Here is a 6,645-nt window from a genome sequence, read left to right on the forward strand (position 1 = left end):
TCCCGCTTTCCAGATCAGAACAGCACGGTCATGTGGAATAGCCTGAGTCACAGCCGGCTGTCCCAGAGTCACTGACCCTAGCCCTGACACTCATTTCTTCCAGTATTGTGAGGAATTGAATGGGAAAAAGAACAGAGTTGCAAGAAAAAGAACAGGACACAGCAAGCACTCAATGAATGGTAACTCTGTGGTTACTGTTTAAAACAATGTGCAGGTAACAATTTGAAACTTTCAAGAAGTGAACAGCTGGGGCTGGAGAGCTGACTCAGATGGTAAGGTGCCTGCCATACAAACATGAGGCCATGAGTTCTATTCACAAACCCATGGGTGTTTTGTTTGCTTACATATATTTTTTGTTTTGTTTTGAAAATGCCGGCAATGTGTTCTTATAATCTCAGAGCTGGGAAGGTGGAGACAGGTGGATCCCTGGGGCTTGCTGGGATCTAGCCAGCCTTGTCTAAATCAGTGAGCTTCAGGCCACCCTGTCTCAACAACAAATAATAACAATAAAAATCTCAAGATTGGCCGGGAGGTGGTGGCGCACGCCTTTAATCCCAGCACTCGGGAGGCAGAGGCAGGCGGATCTCTGTGAGTTCGAGACCAGCCTGGTCTACAAGAGCGAGTTCCAGGACAGGCTCCAAAACCACAGAGAAACCCTGTCTCGAAAAACCAAAAAAAAAAAAAAATGTGAGTTCGAGACCAGCCTGGTCTACAAGAGCGAGTTCCAGGACAGGCTCCAAAACCACAGAGAAACCCTGTCTCGAAATAAAAAAAAAAAAAAATCTCAAGATTGGTGGCATCTGACGAATGACAGTGGAGCCTGTCCTCTAGCCTCCACATGCAAACATGCATACGCACGCGAGCGCGCGCGCGCACACACACACACACAGGCCCACATGCATGGACACACAGAGAAATAAACTGCCACTAAAAGGTATAAAATAAACAGAACATTTTAGGACAAATTTATCAGGCAGACAGGGAAGGCAAAGTGTTTTGTTAGACTCTAATGGCTTTCTTTTCTTCGGTGGCAAACAGTAAGGATAATCTATGCACTGCTGCCATTTGTAGCCCGTGCCTTGTACTAAGCACCCCTTCTCATCCAGCTCCTCAGTGTTCTTAGGCTCCATCCCCCAGTTAAACTGATGTTACCATTTACAAAGCTTAACTGACCTCCTGTTTATTATCAAATGAACATTCCTCATAATCTCTCTACAATAAGTAAGTTGAACAGTGCTTTTGCTTCTCGGATACTACTTGCTCTCTGCCATGCAGACTCCACCCAGCTCCCCAGCTCCCTACAGGAGGCAATCTCTGGGCTTCATCTTCAGATCTCTGCATTGGTATTTTTATGTTGTTACCTCGGGTGAACTCAGCTAACCCCATAGCTTCCATTAGTACATTTTCCATATTAGACTCTCCGACCTCTCTCTTTGGAACACCAGTCACCTCCTGCTCCCAAGCACAGGGCTTGTCCCCTGAGAAGTTTGAGTATTGCTTTGAGATACATCAACACTTACCTTTTCTTCTCCCCCAAACCAGTTTTCTGTGTGGTCTATCTTGTTTTAGCTAACTCTCCGCCCAGGGTCAAGACGATATTGATGCCATTTTATCTTGGTCTTTCCTATCCAATCACAGTCTTGCTCATTACTGACTGGCCTGGCCTCTCACTTTCAACATGTCACTCAAATTCCTTACCCTGTCCCAGTCACACGGGTTAAATAACTTGCTGGCTGCTCGTCCATTTTCTCCCTACCAAACTCCAGTCTCCACCCTACTGTTGGGAATCTTCTCAAACATTACTTTCATGATACCACTCTTCCCTAATCCAAATCTTCTGCTTCCCAACTGTAGGATAAAACCTTAGTTCTTCAGCTGCCAGCTCCATGCCTCCAATAGCTCCTCTAACCCTACAGTCTGTGTGCTTGAGCTTGCCAGACTAGTTAGCCCTGTTGGCTGACCACTGAAACTCGCAAAATATTCTGGCTTCACATTTTATGAGCACTGTGTTTTCTTTCTGGGAATTCCTTCCAGAAGAACCCACCATGGGTTCATTTTGCTGCTCTCACTCTTTAATGTTGTTAGTATTATTATTATTATTACTATTATTATTATTAGTGTGTGTGTGTGTGTGTGTGTGTGTGAGGGGAGTGAGTCAGACACATGCTGCAGCTTGCATGTAGACATCAGAGGCCAACTGTAGGGAGCTGGCTCTCATCTTCCATCTCAGTGAGGCAGGAGCTCTTATTTCTGCTGCAGTGCCATAAAGCAGGCTGGCCCAATGAGTTTCCAGCTCATTCTCCACACTCCACCTCCCACTTCCCAGTAGAGGAAAAAAGAGGATTTCAAACATATTGTTTCACGTCCAGCTTTTTGTTTTGTTTTTTTGAGACAGGGTCTCAGCTGTGGAACTATGTAGCCTTGGCTGTCCTGGAACTCACTCTGTAGACCAAGCTGGCCTCAAACTCACAGAGAGCTAGCTGCCTCTGCCTCTGGAGTGCTGGGGTAACAATGTGCCCCACTATTCCTGGTTTGCATTCAGCTTTTTATTTTATTTTATTTATTTATTTATTTTTTTTTTTGGTTTTTCGAGACAGGGTTTCTCTGTGGTTTTGGAGCCTGTCTTGGAACTAGCTCTTGTAGACCAGGCTGGTCTCGAACTCACAGAGATCCGCCTGCCTCTGCCTCCCGAGTGCTGGGATTAAAGGCGTGCGCCACCACCGCCCGGCCTGCATTCAGCTTTTAAGTGGGCTCCAGGGATCAGTCTACCAGGCTTGCAAGGCAAGAGTTTTGACCCACTAAGCCATCTCTCTTGATTTGCATCATCCCTGGATTTACATGTTGAGAGAGGAGTTCCTGTAGTCCAAGCTGACCTCAAAGTCACTACACAGCTGAGGATGACCTTGAACTTCTAACCCTCCTACTTCTGCCTCCCACGTGCTGGGTTGCAGGCAAGTGCCAACATGCCTGACTCTCTCATGGCTCTGAACATCCCTTCCTTGGAAATCACAGTGCCAGGGAATTTTCCTTTCTTAATCAATGTGATACTTTACACCTCAAAGTGGTGCTGATACACACACACACACACACACACACACACACACACACACAGCCAGTGGCATTAGTTTACCAGAAACCACATTCCTAGTAATAGTAGAAATAGGATTTGGAGTCTTCTAAGCTGAGAATACCTGAACCCACACCACCTCCCTCATCTCCTGTCTCCCCCAAAGCACAAATGCTGCACAGGGTTGGCACACAAGTAGGTGTTCAGTCACCGTGATGACGGAGAAGCTTGCTTAAAGGCTACTCCTCATGTTCATAGCACTGACAAAATTGCTTGGCCAGAGGATATCCGGGACCACCTCCTTTACTTGGCTTAACCTTTGACATACTTCAAAGACTTACTCTGATTCATTCTCAGAAGAAATTTGGGGCTGTGTGTGTAGAGATGGTTCAGCGGGTAGAGCAGATGCCATACAATGTGAGGGCTCAAGTGTTAGTAACTCAGCGCTCTTGCAGCGGGGTGGGAAGTGGAGCCAGGAGAACCCTCCCACAGAAGACTGGCCCATACGGCACAGCAGTAGCAAAGAGACCCTGTCTCAAAAGGGTGGAAGGTGAAGATTGACAGCTAAGGTTGTCCTCTGACCTCCATATATGCCATGGCATATGCATGGGTGCACACATACACACATACCACACATACATTTAAACACATACATCACATATACACGTGCGTTGTACATGCGTATCCTCTACCACACACACACACACAAGAAATTTTGGGTTAAAAAAAGTTAAAGGGTCTTTATCTGATTCAAACATATATTGAGTTCTGGGGATGAGATCCATCGCATATTCTGGGCCCATCCTTGCTCTGCTTCCAGATGACCAGGAAGTAAAAACAGGCTGGCTAGCTGACTACAGTTCTGGAAATAGGATCTCAGGTGAAGGGTGGGATTTCTTTGCTCTAATAGTTAAGATCTCGGTTTAAGAAAACTACAGAAGTGAATCATAGGTGGAAATGGGGCTCAGGAGAGGAAAGGATAGTAGTAGGGAAGAAGAAAGAACAGAACGGAGGTGACACAGGAAACAGTCCCGGCAGGAGATGGGCCAGGCCCGCTCTGCACAGCTGTCTGAAGCTGTCAGGCTCACTGCTGTTGTGCATGGCTAGCACCGTAAGCAGCAGGTTCCGGTCTGCTGACATGATTTATGATGGGCCTGCAACTCGCAGTGTTGCTCAGACTGACCTAGAACTCTGTATGTAGCCCAGGCTGCCTTGGAACTTGAGATCATCCTGCCTCCCTCAGTTGCTCAGGTGCTAGGATTACAGGCGTGTGCAAGCATCCTGGCTGCAGTGCTTTCTTAATTCACCCTCTAGCTTCTGACCTTTCTTCTCCGGGCTTCGCAGGTTGGATGCTCACTGTGCTTCCCCGACAGCGACTTTTCTGCATGTGGTTTACATTCGCCCTCTTACAATGCTACCTTGAGTGCCAAGCATTGTGCTCAGGGTTCAGGCTCTCTACCCTAAAGCTGTTGAAAACCGCCCTTTCCTATTTCCATGTATTGAACCTTTTCTCGGAAGCCATGGTGAGAAAGACCAGGAGTGAGGCTCGAAAAAGCCAATGAGGGGAATACAGGGGAAAATATCACTGGAAAATTATGATAGGAATGAGACATATAAGCCAGCTTTTAAAAAGTTACACAATAAAGGAAAGGAGACATAATTGTAATATAAAGCCATTTCCCAAATAAAAAGCAGTGGGGAGGGGGCGGCAGTGTGTGGGTGATTCCCATGAGCTACACTTTTCCTTAGTGGTAGCGCTCACTGAGCCTTTGGTTTTGGTGTCCTCTCTCATTTTTGTGATAAACTTCTAGTCACCTTTCAAAACCTTGCTGAAGCATGTCCTCTGGAAAGCCGCTTCTGACCTTAGATACATTTAAACAGATTCTTCCTTCTCGTGTTCTCGCTTCCCCACTGTCCTTCAGTTGTCACTTCAGCTAACAATTCTGTCTCTCCCACCACCTCTCTGAGGACAAGGGCTAATTACCCTAGTCCGTGTTGCATCCTCTAGACACAACAGAGTGCCTGGCATATACCAAGTGTTTGTCGTTCTGCTGATAAATACACCCAGCGCAGCCTGCAAGTATAATTTCCACTTCCGTGGCAAAACTCGGTTTGGTTGCTGGGCTCCTCACGTGGAAGCACGATTCCCCTCGTTGTGAACAAACGATTCGAGACTCATAAGGTAAGCTCCATGCACAACGGCGGCATTAGTCTGTTCTTCATACCCTGGAGACGGGAGCATTTCCCCTCCACATTAAACCTCGCGGGGCCGCCTTGATATTAGCAGCCCATCTCCGCGCTAGCATTTCTATTGTGGCGAGGGCTAAATTACACCATGAGCCTAAAGAGGCCACCAGTCTTAGTGAATTGGGGGAGGGGGTAATTAGAAGAGAAACATTTCTGTAGCAGACCTAGGAGCGGGAGATGGAGGAGGAAGTTGATTTAAACCTAGCATTATCAGAAATTCGCTAGAAACTCAAGTCACACAGGAGCTTCTGGACATGACAACAGACCCTGGTGTCCAGCAGAAATCTTTCCCTACGGGTGTCAGGTCAGAAAACAGGGGCAGTGCCTGCCTGGACACCCCTCCTTCTCGTACCTTGGGACCTGCTTTTGCTCTTGTTTTCGCCTTCCAATAACAACCACAGTTTGCTCCCCCACGCACTGTCTCGATCTCGCCTTCGTCCTCCAGCAACCCCAACCAGGCTTAACCAGGGATCAAAAGTGCCAGAAGCTGGGCTGTCAGGCCGCTGCAGAGCAGGCGGCGCAATGGGCAGGCCGGACCCCGGTGTCCCCGCAGTCCCCGCGAGGACACGGGCCGCAGGGGGCGGGCCTCTGCACGTAAGAAGGCCACGCGCCCCCAAGATCGCACGACTGCAGGGACTTCAGCGGCTCTCTCACAGTCTCCCGCGAGCCCCCGACCCGCTTATTGCGGCCGGGTCCGGGTCCGCCGTGAGCCGGTGTCCACGGTGCTGCCCAGCCTTACGCGGCCCGGCCCGCTCGCCGCACCGTGACAGCTGGGTGCCCAAAGGGTTAAGCCCGCCGCGCCGCCCCGGGTGTCCCCCGCGAGCCGCCCCGCCGCCGCCAGCCGGCCCCAGCGCGCACGCGCCCGCCCGTTACCTGCGGTGGCCTCCGCGCTCCTCCTCCACCTGGCCGCGCTCTCCCGGGGCCGCCCCTCAGCCCGCCCCCTCGGCTCTCCGCCGCGCTCCCTGCTGGCTGCCCGGCCGCGGTCTGCGGAGGAGGGGCCTGGGGGCGATTACCATGTATTAGCATACCGTAGCGCGTCACGTGGCTGGCCCAGCCAATGGTCACTTTGGAAAGGCGGAGATTGAACTGAACACGCCTTGGTGCTGCTCCGGGCCTGAACCGGTGGCCATGGCAACGGAGGGGAAGGCGAAGGAGGGGGGAGGCGCTGGAGCTTTGTGGTCCCCTGGGAGCATCAGGGCTACCTGAGCTCCGCACCGCGACCACCGCGTGCAGTTTCCGACTCGGCGTATAGAGGGCACCTCAAATTGGCCTGGCTAGGGAATTACAGATTCCGGAAACGCTCTGAGCACTTAAACCACGTGCCTAACACT

At 50.1% G+C, this 6,645-nt stretch overlaps 1 protein-coding gene across 2 annotated transcripts in view; it reads right to left on the reverse strand.

The window, feature by feature from the left end:
- Positions 1–6,260, reverse strand: part of Phc2 (polyhomeotic homolog 2) — a 104,582-nt gene extending 98,322 nt beyond the window's left edge. For both annotated transcript variants that reach the window (XM_041652142.1, XM_041652141.1), the window contains exon 1: positions 6,188–6,260. The gene's annotated coding sequence lies outside the window, so the exon portion shown is untranslated. The remainder of the gene's footprint in view (positions 1–6,187) is intronic.
- Between the last annotated feature and the right edge of the window lie 385 nt (positions 6,261–6,645).

The sequence above is a fragment of the Microtus oregoni genome, unplaced genomic scaffold (genome assembly GCF_018167655.1).
Source record: "Microtus oregoni isolate MIOR12 unplaced genomic scaffold, Mior012 000005F_ref0000423, whole genome shotgun sequence".
NCBI classification, from domain to species: domain Eukaryota; kingdom Metazoa; phylum Chordata; class Mammalia; order Rodentia; family Cricetidae; genus Microtus; species Microtus oregoni.